Source organism: Delphinus delphis, chromosome 10, assembly GCF_949987515.2.
Source record: "Delphinus delphis chromosome 10, mDelDel1.2, whole genome shotgun sequence".
Classification (NCBI taxonomy): domain Eukaryota; kingdom Metazoa; phylum Chordata; class Mammalia; order Artiodactyla; family Delphinidae; genus Delphinus; species Delphinus delphis.
The window spans coordinates 87,847,640-87,871,519 of NC_082692.2; the positions used below are offsets into that span (position 1 = coordinate 87,847,640).

At 42.4% G+C, this 23,880-nt stretch overlaps 1 protein-coding gene across 1 annotated transcript in view; it reads right to left on the reverse strand.

Moving 5' to 3' along the window:
• CNTN3 (contactin 3) overlaps positions 1-14,006 on the reverse strand; it is a 323,792-nt gene extending 309,786 nt beyond the window's left edge. Inside the window, exon 1 of the mRNA XM_060022922.1 lies at positions 13,896-14,006. The gene's annotated coding sequence lies outside the window, so the exon portion shown is untranslated. The remainder of the gene's footprint in view (positions 1-13,895) is intronic.
• Between the last annotated feature and the right edge of the window lie 9,874 nt (positions 14,007-23,880).

Consider the following 23,880-nt stretch of genomic DNA (forward strand, 5'->3'; position numbering starts at 1 on the left):
AGCAGGAAATCCCAGGTTTATGGGTTGAGCAAGTGATTCAATCCTGGTGTTGCTTTCTTGTGGGGACAGTGGAGAACACTGATAGAAAAGTAACTCTGGCCAGGATGCTGAAGAGGTCAGCTCTACACATATTGAGGTTGAAGGGCTCTGAAACATCCAAGTAGATGTTGTATATTGACCAGCATAAGGCAGGTTATGCTGTACCAACCAATAACTTGAAACTCTCTGTAGATGGTGACAATGAAGTTTATCTCATGCTCATATATGATGTCTACTGCAGGTCAACAGAGCGCTCTGCACATGGCGGTCACTCAGGCTCCAGGCTCACAGAAACTCCATCTTAACATGGGCTTCTATGGCGGCAGAAGCAGATGAGGACACACAGAACCATGTACTGGCTCCCAGAGCCCCTGCAGGAAGTAACTAAATGTGAAGTGTTCACATTCCATTGGCCAAAGTAAGTCAAGGGACCAAGCCTGCCATCGACGATGGGGCAGGAAAAAAATCATCCTCTCCTGGGGAGGGGTAAATAATTACCAACAGTTTCTAATCAGTAATAAAGCAAACAACATAAATAGGTTTAGACCTTTAGATAAAGCTAACTGAGCTAAAGAGAGAGAGAAAAGAGAGTCGTTAAACTGAATTTTTTAAAACATGCATATGATTTTGACAGGAGTAAAGAAAACCATTAAGAGGATTCCAGATATTAATACGGAAAAATGGAAAGGAAAGGACCAGTGGTGGATGAAACTTTTTGTTAGATTCTGTGTTCCTCTCTTTACAATGAACAGAAAAAGAGGCAAAAAATAAATGATTCATATGAGGGAGAAGGAAAATGAGCCAATCAAAGACTCCATGACCAAAAGAGCAGAGGGCGGACCGCCTTGCAAAGAAGGGAAGAGACAGCTTTAAGCTGGGATGGGAAGCTGAAAGAGGTCCTGAAAAGTAAACTCAATTTTAGTCCTAGAGATGAAATCTTACATTGAGAGACAAATGGGTCCCTTGGGGTCTGAGATGAGTAGAAAAGTTCACTCACAATCACCATGGAAGACAAGTCAATAGCTCCCATTTACAGTCATATAAATTTTTTTCTCAAAAGTCGAGGCTGGGGCTTCCCTGGTGGCGCTGTGGTTGGGAGTCCACCTGCCGATGCAGGGGACACGGGTTCGTGCCCCGGTCCAGGAAGATCCCACATGCAGTGGAGCGGCTGGGCCCGTGAGCCATGGCCGCTGAGCCTGTGCGTCTGGAGCCTGTGCTCCGCAACGGGAGAGGCCACAACAGTGAGGGGCCCGCGTACCGCAAAAAAAAAAAAAGTGGAGGCTGTTCTGGAGTGAAAAATGCGTTGCTTCCAGACATGGGACAATATGGATTCCATTTCTGGTTAGGTCATTAACCTGTTATTTGATCTAAAGCATTCTATGAATCTTTTTGGCCTCACTAGTAACACAGATTCCAACATGCTAAGCTTTATAAGGATTTTTGGACAAAAACATGAAAGATATTTACAGAGAGATTTTACCTAGATCCACCCCCTCCTTGGTCTCCTAATATCTGAGAATGACAACAGGACACCGCCTCCAATCTACCTCCACGCGCTAATATCTGACACTCCGCCCAAAGCAACGTCTTCTACTGTTACAACTTACAATCTGCCAAGTAGCCCCTTAACAAGCTCTCAACTACAACAAGCAAGGAAATGACTCACTGGTTCTGAAATGCCCAAGGTCGCGAGGCCCCTCCACAAGACCACCAGAGTCGAGAGTCAAAGCCAAACGGCAAGGGTCATTTATTGCAGGTTCGAACCTGGACCTCCGCGCACTCGTTGCCGGGGACGCTAAAAGGTCCTGGTGGAGTTTAGTACAGCTCTTTTATAGACAGGTACAAACAAGTTCGGGACGTTCTGCGGGGCTTTCCAGGGGTGGGGAGTACTGATTGGTTGACTTTTGAACAAAGACACTAGTCGCCGTCTGATTGGTTGGACGGTTGCAGGGGGGGCGGTCAGCAAGCGTAATTACAGAAGCGAGAACGGCTAGTTAAGTTTCGGTTTCCGGAGGTTTCGTTTCTCAATTGGAAATACTTAAGACGGGGCCCTGGTCACAAAAAGAAATAGTGCAAACAGGAAAACTGATGCAACCCTAGCAGTGCTGCGGCCTCCATCAGCCCAACGGCAGGGCGGCGGGAGGTTGTGCGCCCAACTTCAGGCGGCGCTCCCAAATGTGGCAAGCCCAGCGCCGCGCCCTGGAACGGCCCTTTTTCGGCCCTTCTCCTCCGGAAAGAACCGAAAAGAAACTCCAGGAAAAGCACAAATTGAATGCAGGGCGTCAACTCAGTCCTATTCCCACCAAAGTAGAACATAGCCCCCTCAGTTCAAGAACTTGCCAGGGCAGCTCGTACCAACCAAACAGCGTGTGCTTTGACTTCCAGCCTTCCATGCATTGAGGATTCAGCCTAGTCCTAGATTGACAGGAAGCCCTCCCTGATTATTCTACTTGATAGTCACCTCAGTTTCCTTTCCTTCTCAACTCTCTTGTCGTTCAGCATAAACCACATCTCCATTATTCTACGCATATATATACTATAAAATGCAAATAGTGAATAATATGGACACCAACACTAATACAAACACAAACATCAAAAGGTAGCAAAACTACTGAGTTTTCCTAAGGGCCTCATGTATCTCCTAAGGTCCTTACCTCCTGTATTTATTACAACAAATCTACACAGCTGGAGCCAATATTCCAGCTTTACAGATGAAGAAACCAGACTGCAGAGAGTCAATTAATGTAGCCAAGGGCACAAACTAGGAAGTGGTAAACGAAGTTTGCCTGGATTAAGAAGCATAGGCATTATGACGAGGCACAATTTCATAATACTGTTCACTAGGTTTCTAAATGCATGTCAGTTCTTGCCATTCAACTGTACGTTCCCTGAGAGCTTTCATTATATTTTCTATCTCTGCTTTCCTGGGCCTTATACAGGACTCCTCCACTTAGGCAGCAATTAGAGAGTTATAATTCATTCATGGGCAATAAAGTGACATTTACATTTCCTGTTTCTTATCTGAAAAGCAACTGAAATCTAGAGGGAATTTACAGTGCTTAATGGATATGAGATTTGGTGGTATGGCAGATTGCATTACTGGCCCCAATTCTCCACCCCTTCCTGTGCCTACGCCCTTGGCCATGTGACTTTACAGTTCCTCCCACTTAAGTGGCAGAGGATAATTCCCCTCCCTTGAATTTGAGTTTGGCCATGTTTCTTGTGATGGCCCACAGAACACTACAGAAGTGATAGCACGCTAGTCGCAAGCCAAGATCAAAACAGACCTTATATGTTTCCACTTACCTTTTGCACCCATGCAATTGGCATAAGCATACTTTCTACCACAGAGCTTCCTTTAGCTTGCACCCCAAAATAGCATGTGGAAATACCTGAGCCAGCCAGACCTGCAGCTTGAGCAAAGCACCCCAGCCAAGCCCAGTCAAGATCTGCCAACTCTCAGCTCACCCATAAAAACATGAGCAAGCCCAGCTGAGCTCAGCAGAGCTACCCCAGCCAATCCACAGTAGTGAGAACTAGATAAATGCCTCTTCTTTGACGCTACTGAAATTTTCCGGTTGCTTCTTATGTAGAATCATTGTTGCAGTAGCTAAATCATATAGGTAAACTGTAGTCTTATTCACAAATATTCCTTCTTCACCCCCAGGCCTATAAGTAGAATACGTTTCTGCCCATTGTCTTGGGCATGCAGTTTTTCAGTAGCATATCAAGGTATGAGCCATATGCCAGGACCCAACAGAAACTATAATGTGCTAGTACTGGTTTGGTTCCGTCTCATAAGATACTGGGACCTTAATTAAATCTTGGACTTCCAGCCTGATGACATGATTAGGTAAGACTTTTGGGGTATAGTTCTTGTGGAGGGAGTGAGCATAATTTGTGTACATGTGACTAAAAGTATATTTTGTGTGTATAAGGTAGACTATGGTAGATTATACTGTTCTTTGTAAACATTCACTTATCTTTACCTTTTTTACTGGTCTTACAGTGACTTCTGGCCAAAGAAATGTTAGAAAACCTGATATATGACCAGTTCTAGCCAAAGTTTTAAGCAACTGCACAGTTCAGCTAAGCCTCTTGGGTTTCCACCCCCTGCCATGAGAATGTGTCCCAGATAAGGGCCTTTCTTAACTTGGATTCACTGGAAACAAAATCTGAGACGAAGAAGGTTTATGCAGAAATGCTCTTGAAAAAAACAGGTTTAAGGAAGTAATAAACAAAGCAAGAACAGGCAGAGGGGACTGTGAAACTTAAAGTAGTTGCAATGGGGGCATCAGCTGGTCCTTAAGGGCTTTTGGGGCTGGGATGACCCTCCAGAGTTGTCCTAAATTAAGACCAGGGGACCAGGTTTTCTTGCCCCTGTATCAGCCAGTCGCTGGCATGAGCCATCACCCAAGAAAAGGCACAGCCTTGGCTTGAGACAGTTCCCTGCACAAAAGGAAATTCCCAGGTGACGGATGAACCGGTGGGCCACCGGCAGCTGATATTCCAAGCAGACGTGGGTAGATATGTTGGCCCTAAATTGGTGGGCCTGGATGGAGCACTACAGTATCCACTACATGGCTGTGCCTTCAGCCTGGACGCCAGGATGAAAAGTCACGTAGGGCAGGTGCACAGTCAGTCCACAGCATGGAAGGGAGCCAGGCTGTCCCAGAGTCAAGCCTCAGCTCACAGGTAATACAGGTGAGGAAAATCTGTTGTTAGAAGTCCCTGAGATTTTCAGATCATTTGTTACCCAAGAAAAGCTAACTAAAACATTTATAAAATAACAAAAAAGAGATAAGACCCCACATTTTAAAAATATTTATCTACATTTTTAAAAATATGCTTTTTAAATTCAAATGTGTGACTGCTGCAAAAATTACCCCCGAATTGAACCACTTAACCATATTTATTTGCTGCTGATTATGCATTTGACCTGAGCTCAGCTGAGCAATTTGTTTGCAAGTTCTGCCTGGGGTCACTCACATTATCTTAATCTTCTGACGACTTAATTGATCACTGACATGACTGACTACCAATTCTGGCTGTTGACACTGTCTTTACCTGGCCTCTCCTGTCAAAAAGGCTTGTCTGGGCTTCTTTACATGGTGGTCTCAGGAAGAGGGCAAGAATGGAATCTCAGTGTCTTGAGGCTGAGGCTCAGCATTCACAATCATGCCACTTCACTCTGTCCACATTTTGTAGCTCAAATTCCATAGGCTAGCCCAGATTCAAAGGGAAGGGAAATAGGTTCATTGCTTAAAGCAAAGAAAGAGCACGTCACTGTGCAGCGTACCAAGGACAGTATTACTGCAGCCATCTTTGCAAACAGTCTCCCACAGGGCTGATGTGTGCTTTATCTTTTTCTAAGGTTATTTTTCTCTGATGGTCAAACTTGATGTATTTTAGACTTGCCTTTCCCATCCCTCGGTGTTCGGGGTGGAACACCTGCAAACAACATGTAATATTTTCAATTAGAGACAACTGAAAACATTTACCCACTAGGGGTCAGTACAGAAGAGTCAATTCAAAAATATGACCCTAAAGCAAGAAAGAAAACTAAGTAAAAGAAGAGAAGGAGAAGAGAGATGAAAAAGAGGAGGAGGAAGAAGAAACTAACTTTAAATAACACGGGCATTTAATCCTATATAAAAGTGCAAACACCTCCCCATATTTGATTTTATTCTCTTTGGCTTGAAAGCATACAAAATGGATGTATTTCTTACCCTATGAATTTATGATTTGGTATTAATCTATTCCATATTCTAATCTATGTCTTGGGTAATCTGTGTGTGGGGAGGATCAAAGTGGGTGAGAAGAATGACAAAGAAATAATCAGATTATTAATAAACAGATGTAAGAATTTTTTAAAAAATCAAGATTCAGGAGGAAAACCCCATAAGAAATTTCTAGGAAAATGACAAAAGATATTTCCAAGCAAGTCGTAATGCAAAACCATTTACAGCAACAGACAATTAAGACCCTACTAGATTAAAAAGAAATAATGCCTATAAGTCTAGCATTTCGCATTATATGGAAATATGCCCTCCACATATAAGCATCTTCACAGAATATGTGGTTTGTTTCATGACATAACAAAACGCATATATTGAGACCCTTTTGTTATTTTTAAAAACATATTTCTACTAAATACTAGAGAACCAACTCCACAGGGGCAATTACTGCTTAATATTAGGGAAGGCTTGTCTGGGCTTCTTTACATGGTGGTCTCACCATAACAGTTCAGTAAATTAGTACTAAATATAAACATTATATCTTTCCATTGCATATGAGAAACATTTCATTTAATGGTATGAAAAAGTGAGAAAGAGAGAAAATCTTTGACACACAAGGCTCAAATTTCCAAATTGCACAGATATACCCAGTTCTTAGTTGGTTTTACTTGGCAAAAATAAAAAGTCCTAGTAAAGGGTCACTAAGAATAGTTGAGAAAAATGACAAACTGTCTAATATATACAAATGTAAATGCCTTTGTAAGTATAGGGGATGGATAGAGGTAAGGGAGGTACTGTCTACTGTTGCATGCACCCGACTTTGGTACAACTGTGCCTTATCTGTATTCCAGAGCCTTCAGAATATTCATCAGAATTAGTAACAAGGAATGGTAATCAGCAACTTTCTGCTGCTTTACATTCACAGAAGCAGCCAGCCCAACTGAGTAGCAGCCATCAGATTAGATCGCTAGCTACATTGTTCGGGTTGATTTTAATTGCCTGAAAAGGGTCATTACCGACTACTGCAATGTGTTAAGTTATTTTAAAGAGTAACTATTTCTATGTAAGAAATAATAATGGACTCTGATTCAGTTAGAAACTACAAGAAAGTATTCAGCTGGGTCTTTGTCCTGGTGGCATAAAAATACTGTCCAAGTCTGATTACACTGAAAAACAAACATCCTTACCTGCAGAACTCTGTATGGAAAGTCAACACAGATTCCCAAACTGATGACCCCAGAGAACCACCCAAATGTCACATCCTGGTTTATAAAATGCCAAGATTTCCATTTCCATAGCAACTTTTACATACAGGCAACTCCAAGGTAAAGAATTTCATGATATTTAAGAAGACAAATATTTGCATGGAAAAAGGTCTATGGAAGTGGAACTTTTGAAACCTCAAAGATACTTGCAAAAATATTACATCAGTGTATGACTACATGGAAACTGTAGCTCTCAGGATAGTTGTTCTTTAAATTAAAATTCTAGATACATGAATCTATATATGGGATAAAACGGCATAGAGGTATACACATATTCTTGCAATCAGGCTAAAAACATTGTGACACCAGAATAAGATCTGTTGTCTAGTTAAGAGTAATGCACCAGGATCAATTTCCTGGTTCCGGAATCATACAACAGCTATAGGCAATGTGACCATCCGGGGAAGCTGGGTGAAGGATATACAGCACTCTGTACTATCTTTGCAACTTCCTGTGAGTATAATTATTTCAAAACAAAAAGTTTTAAAATGCAGGTTACCAAGACTCACTCCCACAGGTAACTCAGAAAGTCCTGTAAGGGCCAAGGAATTTCCATGATTTCAACAGGACAGTTCATGTTTCTAAAAAGATCATTAATTGGGAAGCAGTGAAAGAAAAGTAGAGTATATTCAGCACTGTAAGAGGGGCTTTCTGTTTGATGGATGATTGGTGAGATTGTTTAATGCCCATAAGGCTTTCCTCCATTTTTAAGTAATTAGTTACCGTTTAGGAAGAAGTGCTTTTGATTTGTTGTGATGCAGTCATTTAGTTCTTTCTTTCTTATGCCAATGTTTTACTCTAATAAAATAATGAAATTTGAGAATTCCAAATTACCCCCCTCGCACTAAAATAAAACAATTACACCAAGGACCAATCCTTCGTACTGGCAACCTTTTAGCTTATGCTTTTTTTTTTTAATTTTTGGTTGTGTTGTGTCTTCCTTGCTGTGCGTGGGCTTTCTCCAGTTGAGGCGAGCGGGGGGGCTACTCTTCTTTGCGGAGCACAGGCTCTAGGTGCGTGGGCTTCAATAGTTGTGGCACACAGGCTTAGTAGTTGTGGCTCATGGGCTCTAGAGCACAGGCTCAGTAGTTGTGGTGCATGGGCTTAGTTGCTCTGCGGCATGTGGGATCTTCCCGGACCAGGGCTCGAACCTGTGTCCCCTGCATTGGGAGACGGATTCTTAACCACTGCACCAGCAAGGAAGTCCCTAGCTTATGCTTCTTCTAGGGCATAGGTCTGTCAGAGAATTTTCTAAATTCAGACCATATCAAGATATTCATCTATTGTCAATGAATGACTTGTCACCCAGAAACTGTGCAAGATAAAATAAAACTCTTTAAATATACACTAAAATAATTTTAAGTCCAAAAAAAGATACCCTAATATAACTAGAGTAGAATCTGACTATCTTTCTTTCATTCCACAAATATTTACCAAAATCCTAATAAGTGTGTTCCACTCCACCCACAGACTATCAGGAAAGGCAGATATTAAACTAATGTAAAGTGTTAATTAAACTCTAATCCATTCTCCCTCTAAAGAAGAACATTTTAAAACACAGGTGAGAGCAGACAGCATGGGGCTCAAATCTAGTCTGGGAGGGAGAGTAAAGACTTCTTGGAGGAACAGATGGATGGGTATCACTGGGCAAATGGTAGGATTAAAAGTAAAGAGCTTTCCTGGCAGAAGTAACAGTGAATTGAGGGTAGACATGAGCTGAGACAGGAATGAGGGGCTTGGGGTGGAACCCATGGGTGCAGGGACCGTGAAGCCATAAGTGTTACACTGAATTGTAAGGGAAGTTAAAGACGGCACCTGTAGTTGGAACACTCTATATGGAGGGAAATGAGGGGAAGAAGTCTCACGTAGACAGGCTGCATCAGTGCCAGTTTTTCTCTCGGCAGTGGGTGTCCAATGACAAGATGGATTAATATAGCACCATGTGTTGGAAAGACTGGAGCAAGAAAGGCAGTGTGGGGAGGAGGGTCATTTCTTAATCTGCTGCATTTAGGTAAGAAGTGTAAAGGGAATAAAGCACTTGAACCCTAAGCTGGTGCATAATAACCCAAATAAAACTTCTTGTATTTTTAATCAGTTGACTGGTTACAGAACAAAGGAAGAGGGTGGTGCTAAAGACCACTGGTGTCACTTGCCTTGAAGACAATGAGAATCAAAGAAAGAAGAGATCATCTAAACTGGAACCAGCCTGGGAAGAAAAATGATTAATTCCATTTTGACAAAATAAGTCTGAAGTAGCAGATATTCTAGAGATCTAAGAGACTGTGGGCGAAGCCACAGAAAGAACCCTTTGAAAGCCAGCTGCAGACTTCTGTTGAACAGGGACATTCCTGACAGAATCTTTGGTCACAGGGGTGCCCCGTCACATGCTTCAAACTCAGCACCCCCAAAAGCACAATTCTCATGGGTGGATCAAACTCCACTGTGAGCCAGGTACTGTGATAGGAGCTGCTTTGCAGTAGCGAGTAAAACAGATGTGGTAACTGCTTACGAGACGGCTTACAGAACAGTCAACAAGGAATCAGGTAAGGAAATAGTTCCAAGTTATGATAAGGAGGAATATTATCAGAAAGTTAAGGAGGACATGAACAGAAAGAGCGTAACAGAGGTGCCCTAATTTAGAGGAGGAAGGATATGAAAGAGAGCCCTCTCTTAGTAACTGATATTTAAACTGTGAGCTAAGAAGCAATGAACACTAGGCAGAATTTGTAATGTGTGTGCCTCTGTGTGTGCGTGCGTGCACGCACGCACGCACACAAGCATGTTTTGTGTGTTTGGGGGTAAAGGCTAAGGGGAGCTACCAGGCAAAGGAACAGAAGAAGCCCTAAGGTAGGAAGGAGGTCAACAAAACCACAGACATAAAAAAAAAGCCTACTAAGTTCTTATTCCCAAAAGCATGGGAGGAGATGATGCTGGAGGGATAGGCAGTGTTTAAATCCTACATCACTCTCTAGGTAATACTGAATAGTTCTGAATGCAGCAGAAAGCTACCTAAGTGCTTGAAGGAGAGGAGTACTAAATTTAACTAAATTAAAAAAAAGAAAGAAAAATACTGCCCTGACTGCTGTGCAGAGAATGATTTGGGGAAAGAAGTAAGAAAGGAGGCAGGCAAGCCAGTGCAGTTGTCCCAGGAGAGAAGATGGTGACCTGGAGTAGGATGATGTGAGTGGACGTGGAGGGAAGTGGGCCAACTGAAGAAATATTCCAGAGTTAGAATCAAAAGGACACGAGAACTGAGTCGCACTAGTTCCCAAAATAAGATTTTCTGAAGTACTGCAATGATCCCAAGAATTCTTTCTCCTATTAAAAATAGTATACTGTCAGGCTTATTTATCAGAAATATAATCAAATTGCTTTTAGAATTACAGAGCTCATCTTTTAACATTTCAAAGGCATTAAAAATCAAGAGATTTAGAAAAACAAATGGGACAAAGTTGTTCTGTTTTAGAACACAGAAAATTTAGTCTGAGTTCTAAAGGCACCTAAGAGAGTGCTATGGAATTGCTGTAACGTATATAATCTATTTCTTAAAATGTCAATATGTCTGCAGTAAGGAACATGCATACCTTGTGAATTATCTTATCCTACTTAATAAAAGTCATTTTTTCCTCACTTTTTTGCAAGGCAGTTTCTTGCACAGTAAAGATTCTACAAATATTTACATTCCAAGTAGCAGAGCTGTTTGAGATGCAATAAAGTTCTGCCAGCACTTCTATTACAAAGCCTTATTTCTTGTTTACAACATGCACATAAAAAGGGGGGAAATAAAACCATACTATGGATTGAAACTTGGCATACAAAGTCTCGACAAGAAAGTACATTTCTAGTGCAGCAAGTTTTCAAAAAGAATGTTCCATAGTGTTTAGGAGATAGACTAAGCCATGGTGGGGAAGGGGAATGGGGCGGGGAGGACACTTGGGGGTGTCCTTTACAAAAACCATTTAGTACATGTGATCCGATTCTGAATTTTTTATGCAAATTAGATCTGAGACTAAGATCTGTAACCCATCAATTTTAAAGCAATATTCTATCTTAAAATACTCTGTGGCTCCAACATGCTAATTACTGCCAAATATCTTTGCGAACAGGGTATTATCCAATGCATTATTATCAAGCATAAGAAAGGAAGTAGTCCACCAGCATTAAATGATTAATAAATGCTTATTAAAACCATGGGAGCACTTCAGAGATGCCCACCTTCAAAGAGACAAAGTAACTCCCTAAGATCAGAAGCCTTATTAAAGATGGACTGATGGGGATCATTGAATCAGAGACGGCAAGCAAACATGCACAGCATCTATAAAATTCTCCTGCCATCTGAATATCTCCCAATGCATAAAATTAACATTATTTTACTGCTAACAACTTACTAACTGGTGACTGGAAAACACAGAACATTGAACCAGTCATACAATTCTCTGGTGGCACTGCAACAATATAGTGAACTATACATAGATTTGGCAGTTTGAAAGGGGCACTTATATACTATTTCAGCACAAAACATATTAAGAGTTAATGAGAACTTCAAGTTGGACACTTAAATTACATAGTTAAAACAAAGCTGGAAGATGTGTACTGAATGCATGAGAAGGAGTTAGGAACTTACAAAAGAGAAAGACACTTCGCCAGCAGAGTGAAGAGGCTATTAGTTTGTAATAACTAGGCATAGATGAAATGTGACAGTGATAAAATTGAACATAAATCAGCAACGGAAAGGCTGCAGCTAATCTTCTGCTCCAGTTGAAACTGCTCAGCACTTTGGTCCTATTAAATGTTTTGTTGCCATTTTAAGGAACACTTGGGCTACCCAGTTGTGGTGTGAAGGATATTTAAAAATTAGAGTTCTCCTGGAGAAATGAACTTAATGCCTTCACGTCTTCCGGCTGACCTTAATGACATCCACATAGCAAATAGGACATGGGGCTGAATGTTACTGTCTGAGGCAGCCACTGCCTGAATCTATTCCCCTGCAGATCAATTAGCCATTCAGTGCCTCCGATATCCCACCTTTAGATAGGAGGGCCACACATATGGATTCAACCTCACCTTTCATGTTAAAAAAAAAAAAAAAAAAAAAAAAAAAAGTGCAGCAATTTGCTCTATGTCCCTGGTGGACATGGATCCTTTCCAGGGTCCTCAAACCACATGTTGACTCTCAACTGACTTCAAGCAAGCATTCAAAGATCAGCAATTCCTGAAGCCACTATTTTTATAATTGGCACAGTCTTTCCATTAAGGAGGCTGAACCCAATCAGACATCTTTTATGAACAACATTTACAAGAACCTATCTTACTGTACTCAGTAACTGGCACATATTAGGCATTTTGCTAATGTTGCTCAAATGGGTATGAATATTAACCGTCAGACAACTTCCTCCCTAGTACCATGGCTCACAAAAGGTTAAAACCACAGACACAGATACCAGGTTACAGCAGCCAAAGTCCTATGACTGTTAGTAAACACAGTTAACAAGGCAAAAGTAACACATTTGACTTCAGTATTGAGAGGCAATAGCTCTTTCAAAGGCAATTACTCCTTTCAATCTCTGAAGGGCTCTGAATCATTGTTCTGATTAATTCCTGTTTTTAATCTATTAACAGATCAGAATTCTTTTTCAACTGGTGTGATATTCATCTCTGTGGGGAGATGGGAAACAGATGTGGGCAGACAGAAACCACAGCACATACAGCGTTCCTACTTTTTTTTTTCCAGTTATTCTTGCTTAATCATTTTAAAATTATTTCTAGATTTACCTACTCACTGTATGAGCTGGGGCTTCTGACCTCCCTCCTGCACATGACACAACTCCTGTCTGTTGCTTTCTCTAGCTCTGTTTCCCCACATCTTGGTTTGAGATGAACAGGCTGGCCACCCCTTTCCCAGAACTCTGTTCCCCTCCCTTCGGCTCAGAACGGAGATTTCCTCTCCTCCCCATACCGGTCACCGTTTGTTATTAAATCATTCCTCTGGGTGCATCTCCCTGCTGTAAATCAATACGCAAATGCAATACAGGAAAGGACACAAGGACTGGCGAGCCGTGCGGAGCTTTGCACAACCAGAGCCCAGAAGCTGTTCATTTCAAACAAACCAAAAAAAAAAAGAAAAAAAAATCCCCCAAGGTGCTGTGCACCCCAAGTGCAGTTGGCACTTCCTGGTTTTCTGATCTCGACCTCTCAACATTCTGGTACCTGCTTGGTTAGCTTTGCAGGGCCCCTTAGAGAACGGAGAAGCAGCCAAAAACAGGGGCCGATCTCAATTAAACTGGATCACAGCCCATCAGAGAAAACCTGTCAAATAAACGCAACGGGGCATTCCATCCAAGACTGCAGATTTGAAAGTGGAAAGAAAATGCATCTCGGCAAACTTGATGGCTAACGGAGGCATCCCCCACCCTGGCTTCCTTAGAGCTGGAGGCCAGGAAGGGGGTTTCTGGCAAAAAATTATCTCATTTCCATCCTCTGCACCATGGACCTGGGATTCTTCCTCTGCACCCTTACAGTGAACAACTTTTTTTTTTTCCCCCAACTTTCCCTGGCCAAATCCGCTGAGATAAGGACAAGCCAGGGGAACCCACCTCGCATTACCCCACGCTCGTGCCGAGGATGCGGAGTCTTCCCATCAGAAAACCAATCCTCTACCGAGAAGGAGGAAAATAATCTCCCCCAAGCAAAAGAGCCAGGAGAGGCAGCCTTTATTCTCGACCCATCGAGTGTATTACCCCGCAAACAAACTTTGGGGCTGAAGAGCCGTGAAACCAGGGCGGAAAGTTTGCCCCAGCATTTGGCTCATCCCAGTACCCGGGCCGGCGAGAGGAGCCGGGCATGCCCAACCTACCTGTCCCTGCAGCTAGCTCACCAGGTGCCAGTTCCGCCGGCCCGTCAGCCGCCTTTCGCCGGGGCTCGCTGGGCAGCCGTGCGCGCCCGCGCGAGACGCCGCCGCCGCAGCCTCCCGGTCCGCGCCGTTCCCGGCCGAGCCCGCGGCGCCCGCCTGCCAGCCGCCGCCGCCGCCGCTGCTGCGCGCCAGGCTGCTGTGGCCGCTGCTGGCGCCAAGCGAGCGGTGTCTGCGCTTCCGCCGCTCCGGCGCGGGCACGGGAAAGAGGGGAGAGGGGCGGGCGGGAGGGGCGGGGAGCGCGGCGGAGCAGCCAACGGGGTCCCGCGCCTCGCGCCGCCCGCGTGCCAACCCGCGCTTCCGCGCCCCTGCGCCCGGCGGGACCCCGCGTCGCCCTGCGCTCAGGCAGCGTGCGCCCACGTGCGTTCGGCCTCCGCAGGGCCCTGGGCGCGGTTCCAGAGGGGGGCGGCGGTCAGCGTATCACCGCTGGGTGGCCTTGTGCGCGCACAGTCGGGCCCCGGGGAGCACGGGTTAAAGGTAGGAGTTCCACTTCTAGGAAAGCCTCCTACAGCTGCTCTCCCACAAGTGCGCAGAGATGGGCAATTTTAGTATTAAAGCTTATATTTATTAAGGGCCGCCTACGTACCAGGTAGCGGATTGCGCAATTTAAGTGAATTAGTTCTTGATTGTCCCCAGAACACCCCTGGGTCTATTATTACTCCCTGATTTAGTGATGAGGAAATTAACTTGCCTAAGGCTGAAATGAGTTAGTTATGAGAATAATCACTAATTTTTTTTGTCTTTTTACAAGGACCCTATAAGGTAGATCTTATCGCCTTTATTGTCTTAAATACATACAAGACAGTGTTTGGTTGGACAACCTAGGCTTGAATGAAAGCCTGCTAATTAAAAGAACAGCTAATTAAAGTATAGTGGAGACAGGATGGAATATAATGCAGCCACCTACAGAGAGGGAAGTACATCTACTAGTATTGGCATGAAATGACCTTCAAGAGGTATTACTAGGAGGAAGAAGTTTCAGGAAAAGTATTTTCAGTTTTTTGCTTATATACATGTGCACATGCATGTTTATGCATTCACCATTTCTAGAAGGATGACCCAGGATACTGTTAACAGTAGTCCTTGTGAATAAAACTGAAATTGGGGCTGAAATTTATAACTCTTTGACTTTGTTTTTAAAGTGTAGCATAAATTTACTTTCTCTTTATAGAAAAAAAAAATCTACTCCTGTTTGTTTAATTAGACTTAAGCGTTTCCAGCCGTGTCCCCTCTTCTCTCCTTTCCTCTCTCTGATTCCTACTGTCAGAGGGACACAACCGCTCATCAAGGGCAGCAGCCAGGGCGAAAAAGACCTGAGAGGGCTTTTAAGGGAAATAGCTGTTTGGCTCCTCTATCTCATTTTTGCTCATTTCTCCCAGGAATAAGTGCTCCTGTTTAGTCCCCTGCAACTCAGAATGGAATTTGAACTTATGGAAAACTCTCCTTCAGGGGCCTTAAAAGATAACAGGTAGAAAACCCAGGTCAGTAAGATGCAGAGCACTGCTGCCTACACTGAAGCCTACATGCAGGGCCCCAGTCCTTCTTGCTGGTGGAAAGCAACTGCTTCAAAGGGTCCAGTGAGGCGGGGTTTCCCCCAGAGCTGTTTCGGCAGTGATGTCTCCTTTTCCCTTGAGCACACAGCAGGGTCCTGGGATACACTGGGTAACTTTGTCTGCTCTTGGCCACTTTTATCCTATCTCTCACTTTACCAGGAAAACTGTTCTTCCCTGTCAAAGTAATGGCTGGATTAAAAAAAAAAAAGATGGGGTTATTTATGTTTCAAAAGAGGGGAGGCAAGGATAGATGGAGCTCACTACTATAAATAAAAATAATGTGCTTTTTCCTGTGAGAATTAAATTGCAGTAAATTTGGGCTCCTTAAGGTCTCTCTACTTAGCAAAAGAAAAAAATAGAACAGGTACAGAACTGTGGTTTATGGTCGTTTCAGTTGTTATTGGTTACTGTAAATAATCTTTTTGCTTGCAATCTGGCAATGTGTTGGCAAACCCCCTGAGTGTGACAGAATGTTTTATTGGGTAGAACTGGTGTATTCTGGAAGGAACTGAGAAAACTTTCCATGCAAATTATGCTCATGCCTTGCACCTAGCAGGTGCAATTACTGCCAGGCCCACATCCATCACAGGAGTGCCTCTTCTCTTAATATTTTCAAGTCGATGTCTCATAATGCATTTTCCTTCTAATACATACATAAACATAGACCCTATGTAATGGGAAGGGAAAGAGCATTTTTATCAAGGAGGAGGAGCTTTCCCCAGGCAGCAAAATGACGGGAAAAAGACAGGAGAGAAGTTGCTTTAAATTAGAGGGAGAGAAATCTAAACCTGAACCCCCCACTGCCGTCTCCAAATAATTAGTCATTTCCAAGCTCAGATTACTTTCGTTGCCTGTGCTGGTGAAAGCTGATTAGCGCTGGAAAGGAATCTAATGAAATTTCGAATCTATGGTCGCAGCAGAAGGGAGGACATCCTAAATTTGCAGGAGTAATGATGACCATTTCGTGTGAGGCACAGTTTCATAGTCAGAAGAGGTAAGAGGTGTATAAATATATGTATATAAGGAGATATGCATCATTTTATTTCCTCCCTTTGCTCAAAATGTAAAGCATAATTTGAGTCAACTGAAGACCTGATATTTACCAGAAGTTGATACACAAGAGCAGGTTTAAATAAAATTTCCATCCAATTTCTGGGCCGGAAGCCCAGGAAATTAAAAAAAAGAAAAATTAAAGGCACATGTGGGTCTTCTCAGTGTGAATGCCGGATGGAGTTTTTCTTGAATTTGGCCTCAACTGATTGTAGCATTATAAGCAATTCTGCAGTTACGTTTCAGCAGCCATTTAGATGGTAAATCCTTTTTTTAGGGTATATTATAACTAAGAATAATAACTTCCTTTTTATATGGCATCTTTTATAACAAAGCTCTTTAAAGTGTGAGATTATCTTCCCATTATTAAGATACCCCATCTGTGTTGGAATATAAAAGCTATTTCATGCCACTGACACCGCATAACAGTTATTTGTTTGCCTGTTTCTTGTGTAGCAGAAGGAAATGAAGAAAAATATCTACTAAACCCACAGACTGACATTCTTCGGTAAAAGTATAAATTGGAATGTAGCCAAGTTACTAAGTTAAACATACCCATTTCTATAAAAAGAGGTGAGGAGTCTTTTAGTTTCCATGGGTGGAAAGATAAGTCCTATGGACTTTGCCATGTTACTGTCCCCAAGTACATATCTAGATGTAAAGATTATATTACTGAGTATACAGAATTGTCGTCTCTAGTGCTGGGGTGGGTGGTTCTGAGAGGTTCCTTGAGTCAGGCTAAAGAGCAGTAGTAAGTTTTCAGCATCCCAACGGGAGTAAAAATTAAAGTTGTTACAGTAACTGGATAACAGAGGCAAAAAATCTTCCATGAAACTTTCACCTTAAATGTTTGTCCATTGAATACCCTTATTCAAGCAAGTTCTCCATTTCTCTGGTAAGAGGGTCAAACTGGAGGATTCTGGAAACATGAATGCATGTAAAACGCTTAGCACTGTGCCTGGAACTTAGCACTGGGTGCTAATCAAATATAACTAATTAAAGTATCTTACTCACTTGCTTTGTCCTCTAAAGGTGATTGCCAAACTTTCTGTCTGTAATAGCTCTGCTGTCATTCTCTTTATGTCACAGAACATATCCCTGTGTGACCCTATTTTTTACATGTTTTTTGTTGCCAGAATCCCTCACTAGAATGCAAGCTGCGTGAAAGTGTGGTCTTTTATTTGTTTGTTTCCTGTGGCATTCACAGCCCCCAGCACATATCTGACCCACACATGATTCAGATTCCGTAAATGTTCGTTTAATGATTGAAAGAGTTTCCGGTGTGCCAGGCATTGTACTCGTTGCTTATACCCAGTACTTTGCAACCCTTAAAACAACCCCAGCAGGTAACTATTGTTTTACTGTCTTTTACAGATGAAGGAACTAAGACACATAAAAGTGAACTCATGTATTTGGAAGCTCTCTGTTTGAAGAGTACGCAAGCTGTAAGTAGCAACGCTTAGCCTCGAATTGTGGGGTCCAATGCCAGACCCTCTGCTTTCTGTGCATCCCTGTGAGTTTAAGTGGACTTTGCTACCCATCCAGTCCAACACTTGTAAAACTTTAATATGCCTGCAACTGGGAATCTGGTTAAAATGCAGATTCTGATTTAGCAGGACTGGGGTGAGGCCTGAGACTCTGAATTTCTACCAAGCTCCCAAGCGATGCATGGAGCTGCTGGTCCAGAGACCAGACTTCGAAGAGCTAGGTTTTCATGTTAACATATAATCCAGTTGGCCCATCCCAAATTTTAGGGACGGAAATTAATGGAGGTTAAAAAGCAATATTGGAATTACTTAAATAGTTCTGAAATCATAGAGTTTGACTTAGAATTATTTCTTCTAGGTTTACAGTGACTAGTCCAAAGTAAAATCTCAACGAATATTAATTTCCTATACAGAAGAAGAATCTGAGGCACAGAAAGGTTATGTAACTTTTCCCAGTTCACTGGTGGCAGAGCTGAGATAGTGACCACCTGATACCTGTGCTCTTTTTGGTCAGAAAGCGCTGACGCCTCTTGATCAGTTTTTTGTTTTTTGTGTTTTTTTTTTTTTGCGGTACGCAGGCCTCCCACTGCTGTGGCCTCTCCCGTTGCGGAGCACAGGCTCCAGATGCGCAGGCTCAGGGGCCATGGCTCACGGTCCCAGCCACTCCGCAGCATGTGGGATCTTCCCGGACCGGGGCACGAACCTGTGTCCCCTGCATCGGCAGGCGGACTCTCAACCACTGCGCCACCACGGAAGCCCTGATCAGTTTTTTAAAAGTAGATTTCATGGAAATTTGAAATGGCAACAGACTGACAAGGTTAAGAGAGTTGGTAAAGAGGGTGTGCACAGATGTACTTAGCGGTTGCACTTTCATAGGGATGAGGTTGTTACACCCTGAGGAAGAAATGAGGGCACCTGAAGTTCAGAGCTCCTGAATTGAAAACCTATTACACAGCACGCTGAAGACTGCTACATGTAAGAGTCCTTCCCCCTAATGTATGTTACTATGCACAAGCAATGTAAGTTTCCCATTTAGTAACTATTTATGGGATTTTTTTTCCCAATATTAATGGGAATAACACTGTCTTTCCTATTTAAATATGATCATGTTTTGAAAAAGAGGTACATATGTCACTTCATTGAAAATATGGGCTTTTGCCCAAAGTAACTTGCCTTTCATTAATTTACCTCATCATTCTTTTTACTGTGGGTTTTAATAAGTATTTTATTGGTTTGTCTGTCTAAAATGTTTTCCCCAAGACTGCCAATATTTCTTGGAATAAAAATGAAGATTTTTTTCATACGCTGAAATGCAGAAAAACATCCTTTACGTATTTATATTTTCATTCTGCTCATATTATTATGATGCAAATTTTTCGACAGTAATTAATATATTGATGTTAAAACTGGGCTTCTGCTCTATGTGTATCTTTGGCATGCTTTTTTATCTAAAAAATCTTAGCTGATATGGTGAGACACAGGGCGTTTTTCTAAACTTAAGATGAAATAAAGTTCTTCACAGGGGAGTTTGAGAATGAAAAACAAAAACTGTTTCTTTATGAATAGAGGATGACTGTTATTAGCCGGAAAAGTATCTTGGATGAGGGATAAAGAATGAAAACAAAGATTGTTTTAGTCAGCTCTGCCTCCTAGAACAAATTACCATAGACTGGCTGGCCTACACCACAAACATTTATTTCTCATACTTCTGGAGGCTGGAAATCCAAGATGAGGGTGCCAGCATGGCTGGGTTCTGGTAAAAGCCCTCTTACTGGTTTGTAGATGGTGGCTTCTTTTTGTATCCTCACATGGCAGAGAGCAGATAGAGAGAAAGAGGTGGGGGAGGAGAGAGAGAGAGTGTTTTCTGCTCTCTTCTTGTAAGGGCACAAATCCCATTCATGAGTCCTCCACCCTCATGATCTAAGTACTTCCCAAAGGCTCTACCTTTTAATATTGTCAAGTTTTTAATATAATAGCCAGTTATTTTACCAGCAAAAGTGAGTTTATGCAGAAATAGAGGAATTGCAGTTCGGGATACCCAAACTATGGTGGCTCATAGGCAAATCCAGGGAACAGGGAAGGGGAACCTGCTTTAATAAGGAATTGTTTTTTTGTGTGGGGGGGAGGTGGTTTGGAAGGGGCTGTAATAACCAAAGAGTCCACTGGAGGAAGCTGGGAGTACAAAGTATGGAGGCTTCTCATTGGTTGAGCTGCTACGGTCTGATGGGCTGGGCTGTCTAAGGGCAGAGTTACATTTTCTCCTCCCTGCTAGATAGTAAAGTAGACAGCCCCTTCCTCCCTGAGATGTAGGCATGTGTCTTTTCCTATTTGTAGTAAATGACCACGCATGGCAGGCATGAGAGCTCCCCCTATAAACCTGCACAGACTCCAATTTTAGCTGAGGTTTCTGTAATTCATTCCACAGTACTGTCACACTGGGGGTTAGGATTTCAACATATGAATTTTGGGGGGACACAAACATTCAGTCCATAACAATGACACAAAGTAAGTTGAGGTAAATCTATGCTAGGTAGAAACCATCGTACAGAAGACCAAGAGACAAGAAAGAACAAGTTTGTGTTGATTTAGTTGCTGTCATCAGCTCCTAATGAGCTTACAGGGTAGTATGGTGAATAGTATTTTGACAACATTTATAGGCATCTGTATGAAGTGGGTCTTTTAGGCTCTGAAAAAAGAAATGTAAGAAATTGTTTTACATTTCAGCCAGTTTACCCCAGTGAAGTGCTTTTCTTTAATAACTTAATGTAACATTAAGTTTTCTATTTCCACTATTTACTAATAATTGGGCAGTGTCTTGGAGAAGGAATAATTTCCACACCTAGTCACAGCTGGCCAAAATGCAAGGAAACCTTTCCTTCCTCCAGAGTTTGGAGGAAAAGCAGCTGATTTCTAAGGTTCTGATGACCACTTTTGGACCTCTCACAGGGCCCAACACACAGCATGCATTAAAATGTTCACTGAATGAACATGTGTCAAGTGGTAAATTTCTAAAATTCTTTTTGATTACATGCCATTTATTTTGATCACCTACTTTCAATTTTTTTCATTTTTGTCAATATGATTAAAGGAAAGAGATTTTTCTCATTGAAATGCACACACTTCATTATGCTAAAATATCCTTTCGAGAAACTGACAACTAGAATCCTTTATTCTAGTGGTTCTGACACTTTTGCCTCACGTTAGAATCACTTGGGGGAGTTAAAAAAATCTGGGTGCCCTGGTTTTACCTCTTCCTGATTAGTTCGGAATCTCTGGGATGCAATACCCAGGTATCAGTATTTTTTAACTTCCCATGTAATTCTAGTATGCAGATAAGTTTGAGAAGCATTGTGGGTTGAAATGTGTCCCCTCAAAAGAGATGTTGAAGTCCTAACCCCAGGTACCTGTGAATGTGTCTTTATTTGGAAATCAGTTTTTTGTAGATGGAATTAGTTACATTAAGGGAAGGTTTTACAGAATTGGAGTGGGCCCTAATCCAATGACTGGTGTCCTTTTATAAGGAGGGGAAGTTGGACATACGGAGAGCAGAGGACGCCCTGAAAAGACACAGAGAGAGGCACAGAGGGAAGACAGCCATGCAAGGTGGAGGCTGAGGCTGGCATTGTACAGCTGTAAGCCAAGAAACACCAAGGATTTCCAGAAATCTCAAGAAACCAGAAGAGAAGCATGGAACAGTTGTTCCCTCTGAGCCACCAAGAAGGAAGCCATCCTGTTGATAACTTGACTTTGCGCAGCTGGCCTCTTGAACTGTGAGAGAGTAAATTTTTATTGTTTTAAGCTACTGAGGGGGACTTCCCTGGTGGCGCAGTGGTTAAGAATCCGCCTGCCAATGCAGGGGACATGGGTTGGAGGCCTGGTCCAGAAAGATCCCACATGCTGGGGAGCAACTAAGCCCATTAGCCACAACTACTGAGCCTGCGCGCTAGGGCCCGCGAGCCACAACTACTGAGCCCACAGGCCTACAGCCCATGCTCCACAACAAGAGAAGCCACCGCAATGAGAAGCCCACCCACCACAATGAAGAGTAGCCCCCGCTCGCTGCAACTGGAGAAAGCCCGCACGCAGCAACAAAGACCCAATGCAGCCAAAAATAAATAAATTTATTTAAAAAAAATAGCTACTGAGGTTATAATAATTTGTTACTGCAGCCCTAACAAATGAATACAGCGCTTCTTAGTGGATCCAAGGAGTAGGCTGGCCAGCAGTTTGTAATTCCTCCTTTTCATCTCATTTAGTCAGCTAGCTGAATTGGTGGGTGGGTTCTAAATTAATAGCCATTTTCACTGACTATGCCAGAGCAAATATTCTGCCTCCTTCCATTCCTCCCTCTGCCCCACCTCAGTCATTAAGCCAGGCAGAAAAATTCAAAGCACTTATTTGGATGAAACATTTCTTTGGGTCATTATAGTTTTAAGGATTAGACTTTGCCACTTGTTAGTCCAAGCATTTGTTTGCTTACATTCTTTCTATCATGGTCCATAAAATACTGAGTCACATTACTCTAGTATTTTCTCTTTTAGGCAAGTTCAATTGCTGCAGGATTCAATCACTATAATCAAAACATTTTTTTTTTTTTTTTTTGCAGTACGGGGATCTCTCACTGCCGTGGCCTCTCCTGTTGCGGAGCACAGGCTCCGGACACGCAGGCTCAGCGGCCATGGCTCACGGGCCCAGCCACTCCGCCGCATGTGGGATCCTCCCGGACTGGGGCACAAACCCGCGTCCCCTGCATCGGCAGGTGGACTCTCAACCACTGCGCCACCAGGGAAGCCCCTAAAACATTTTAATACTTGAAAACAATGAAAGGAAGAGGTGACTTTCTTTTTCTTTCTGTCAAGGTAATAAGTTCCCAACTATATTTTCCCATAAAACAATCTCTTCCAATTGTTTCTTCAGTATTTATGAAATGTTCCTACACTACAAACTATTTTAAAAATGAGATTCAAAGAGACTTTAGGTGACTCTTAATCATTTTCAAACTATTATCACAATTATCACAATTGCTGGGAAGACACGTATAGGCATGATTTGGACATGGATGCAAACAACCTAGTAATCAAAAGCTGAGGAAGCAGCCCTCTTCCCAGTGAGCCATTTTAGATGATAAAATAAGTAACTGCAGTGTGATTCTCCAGTTAACAAGGATATTCTGGTTATAGCATGAATGTGTGTGAAACTTCAGAGCAGGTCTAGAAGTTTGTAAATTATAATCCCCAATATGACTGTTGTGTATCTGACACCCCAGCTAACACAAATTAGACCCACAAGTGCAGATGTGCAAATAGGAAAGCATCGGGAAGGTTATCAAGTGAGATGTTTTTTGACAGTTAAAATCACAAAACAGAGGTAACTTAACAATTAAGGGTTAGTGAGTCACATGAATAGAAGTATCACTGGTGGAGAGAGAGGGCTTCTAACTTCTGTTAGCAAAGGTTGCTAGTTTCTAGAAATAAGCATTACGGGTATTTTGGCTAGTCCTATTTTGACCACTAGGCATATATCTTTGGGGCTATTTCTGGCTTTTACATCCTCAGGATTCTTAGCAGGGAAAACACACATAATAAAAGGAAGGTGGTGGATTACAATAATACTACCCAGATGATTGGAGAGGAAAGATCTCTCTCCCTATGGACAGCCAGTATTTTATACATAACTAATGGTGGGCGACATAATTTGTGGTATAATTTCAGTGTGAAATGAAAATGTGGGACCCCTTGCTCGAAACACAGGAAAAAAGTGTTGTCTATAAATGTAGCTTTTTTCTTTTTCCCACAGTTGATCTCTCTTGAGTTGTCGTGATGTTCTTTATTTTCCGTTTAA